This window comes from Mastomys coucha, unplaced genomic scaffold (genome assembly GCF_008632895.1).
Source record: "Mastomys coucha isolate ucsf_1 unplaced genomic scaffold, UCSF_Mcou_1 pScaffold14, whole genome shotgun sequence".
NCBI classification, from domain to species: Eukaryota; Metazoa; Chordata; class Mammalia; order Rodentia; family Muridae; genus Mastomys; species Mastomys coucha.
In genome coordinates this window covers 47,107,452-47,111,613 of record NW_022196896.1, presented here as the reverse complement: position 1 = coordinate 47,111,613, position 4,162 = coordinate 47,107,452, and positions in this window count along the sequence as shown.

Sequence of the window (4,162 nt, the reverse complement as noted above, 5' to 3'; positions counted from 1 at the left end):
ACAACTTGCTTTTCCTGTTTAAACCCAACAAGCAGAGTTGGAAAGTCTCAGTCTATGTTACCTGCTGTTTAATCCTTTCCCTGCTTCCCTGGACTTTATGGTTGGGCCTTAGTGTCGGAGAATGTACGCAGTCCTACTGAGAGTTGATGTTCCAGGGTGGAGTGGTACCCAAAGTGTTGCTCCCCTTCTCTTCAGAGAAAGGGAGGGAGAAAAGGAGAGAGAATTGTATGAAGGGATTTGGGGGAGATGAGGGAGTGGAGCTTGATTGGTATGTAAAGTGAATAAAAATAACAAAAGAGTTATGCCATCAGAGAGGGAAGAAAACATAGCAAGAAATGAGAAATACTAGGTAAAATATGGAAGTATTTAGTAATATAGTTTTGGGCACACACACACACTTGTGAACTAAGTAAAGGGCTAGGCCTATATAGTGAAAGTAAATGTGAGTCTTCGCTCCCTGTCTCTTGCTTGAAAAAGTAGTAAAGGAAAATCTCCAGCAGTAAAGACAAAACAATAAAGTGTTGATTGTTGATCCAACAATCACATACAAGGAACATGCTCAGGGCTACTATCCAATGTCAATATCTTAAGTATTCTGTTGGGCAAGAAACAGAACTGAAGAGAAAGACTTCGATTAAATGGCATTGCTAGAAAGAGCAGCCAATGTAGCACAACCACATCTGGCTTCAAATCTCCAAAGACCCACCTTTACACAATGAAAAGATATGACCCAGAGAATGACAAAAGAACCGTGCCTGCAACAGGAGATGCCCTGCTTTGAAAGGTATAAAACATGCAATTCTAGCAAAGACTGTAATGTATGAAATTAAGTTTCAATGTAAGATAACAATAGTTACAATGCTAATATGACAATGGCTAGTGATGCAACAGAGCCCTAGTCTTTGAGATATACAGGAAATTATGGGACTGCCTAGCCATGTGCACATAACAACCTGGTCAAGTAGGAAATATTATATAGCAACACATCATATTGATGGCTAGGAAACTCAATTTCAATGTATTTTCATGCTACACCCACTCATCTACTCCAGTAAAGTCTGCGTGTCAGGCTTGAAGTCCTGATCACGAACGTGAGGTGTACGGCTTCAAAGGGAGCTAGCTTGCCTCCTGGGTATTCAGTCACTGGCATCTCCTAACTCAGATGTGTTCCATATTGGTCTCTGCAAAAGTCTGTGGAGACTTTATTCAAGCATAAAGTTGCCCTAAGATATGATTCATTATTAGCTAAAACTAAGATTAAACATTATTTCCTGGCCTCCAAGGTGTTTCAGTGATCCTAATTGATTTAATCTTGTCTCATGTATTACATCCTGACTGAAATTTCCCCTCCTCTTCTCCTTCCATTCTGTCCCTCTCACCTCTGCTCTTCCCCAGATCTACCCCTTTTCAGCTTACCTTAAGAAAAGATCAGGCCTTCCAGGGACATCAACCAAACATGGTATAATATACTTCAGTGAGACTAGACACCTCCTTTTATATTAAGGCTGGGAAATGCAACCCAGTTAGAGTAGTACAAGGGTTCCCAAAACAGGCAAAAACGTCAGAGACAATCCCTGTGCCCACTATTAGGAGACCCACAAGAACACCAAGCTACACACCATAACATATATGCAGAGGACCTAGGTAAGATTCTCTGATTGTCAGTTCAGACTCTGTGAGTCCCTATGAACCCTAGATGGTTGATTTAGTGGTCTGTGTTCTTGTGGTGTCTCTGACCCTCTGGCTTCTTCAATCCTTTCTCCCCCCATCCTCAGGATTTCTAAGCTCTGGCTAATAAGCATTAGCCAGATTTATTTATTTATGTGTTATTTATTTATTTACTTATTTATTTGGCTGGTTCAGGTTTCTTATGAAATAGAATCTTAAAGCAGTTTTAATATGCTCTTTCCTGATGGCTAAAGCTGTGAACCCTTCATGTTCACCTGCTATTTGTATTTCTTCTTTTGAGAACTGTCCTGTTCATTAGCCCATTTGTTGATTCAGTGGTTTTTGGCTTAGGAGACTAAGTTTTTCAGTTTTTTATGTATCTTATGTATTAATTTCTTATTGGTAGTTTTTTTTAAATTTACCAATTCTGAAAAAGTCTCTTTACTCTAGTGATTGTTTCCTTTGTTAGAAGATTTTTAATTACACGAAATCTTGTTTTTAAGTTCTTGTGATTATGTACTTAGATAATAAAGTAGAAAATTATTTCTTGTTGAAGAAGAAATAAAAACAGCATTATAATTAATGCTTTTAAATAATTCTAAGACAGTTTTTAACAAAACTACATCTTTACATTTTTATTTTATCTAAATATACACATACACATACAGTTGTCTTTTAAGTAAGAATACAAACAGATATTCAAAGACATCATTTGGATAGTGTAATTTTATTCCATGAAATTGTGTGGTGATAGTCTTGTTTCTATATCAACTTATTTTATATGTTTACTTTGATTTTTTAAGTTATATGTCTTTTCTACTTTATCATTGAATAACAATTAACATGTTCTTTATGATTAGAGAAGTAGAGATTCTCAGGTTGGAAGGAACTTTTGTAATGATAATTTAATTAATTGATTTTTTATAATTAAAGCTGAAGTCTATAGAAATTGAGTGACTGGCCAATATCACAGTAATATAATGAAGTTGAATCCAATTTCCTACCTAAGAGTTTATGTTTAATAAGTTTAATTAGTCATTTATCAAATGCACACTTGGTATACATCCATGGAGGGATACTCTGAGATATACAAATAATTAGGAGATAGCAAATTAGGAAAAAAATGTTCTGATAATCTAAGAAAACCTATACTTTCATGATATGATTATGAAATAGTATTTAAACATAGTAAATGTTTGATATTTCTTTGGAATATTTGAGACAGTGTTTTTATTCTCAAACCTGGACTAGACTTCTTGGCTCTTAATTCTTTTATAGCTTGCTGACAAATTTGGTAGAATTTATTTGCTTATCTGATGCCTGATATTCAATCCATCCCCAAAGTGTTTTTGAAATTGAAGGTCATATAGTTGTTGCTTAATTATAATATGTCTTATCATTGTGTTGCCTGTGAACCTTTTTCTTCCTTTGATTTGAAGTTTTGGTCAAATGCTTTAGGATCCTTACAATAACATTGTTCGTACTCCAATTGAAGCCATGGCAGCTGTGTTTGGAGGAACAGAGTCTTTGCATAGGAACTCTTTTGATGAAGTGCTAGGCTTGCCTACTGTGAAAAGTGCTTGGATTGCCCAGAACACACAAATCATCATTCACGAAAAATCTGGAATCACAAAAGTGATTCCTCCTGGGGGAGGATCATATATGATGGAATCTCTCACAAATGATGTTTATGAAGCTGCTCTGAAGGTCAGATTCTCTTCCTTTTCACTTTGTTTTTCATAATATTTTAATCTATAACAATTTTTATATTTATACTAAAGTTATAAAATATATATGAGAAAAAGGAAATTTATCTTTGACTTTATAGTTTTCACTACTGAAACATAATTTAAAAATACATTTGTTTCTATGATTGTATTTTATGCAGGATTAAAGGATGACTACTAGGATTAAAGAGTACATATGCTTAAACAGTTGCACAGACACAGACAGAAAGAAACATGCAGAAAACATACAGACACACACTGACAAATACAGACTTACACAGAAATATACATAGATAGATGTACAGGTATAGACACAGATGCAGAAAGATACGTACACTTACACATGCACAGGTGGACAGGCCAAGACACACGCATGTGGAAACACACATAGACATACACACACACACACACACACACACACACACACACAGAGAGAGAGAGAGAGAGAGAGAGAGAGAGAGAGAGAGAGAGAGAGAAAGGCAGCCCTCTCTTGTTTTCCATTTCTTATTTTCCTGTTTATTGGAGTATGTGACACAGTTAATCTTTTTTTATATCATCTATGTATTTTGTATATTATACATGTACCATTTCCTATAATTTTGTTGGCTTTAGGCATTAGACAGAAAGCTTTAGACACTTCTCTTACTTTTGTGATTAAATAATATTTAGTATTTCAGCAAATTAATAACCCATCTTTCTTTTTTTTTCTTTTAGATATTTTCTTTATTTACATGGAAATTTCTCCATTCCCAGTTTCTCCTCCAAAA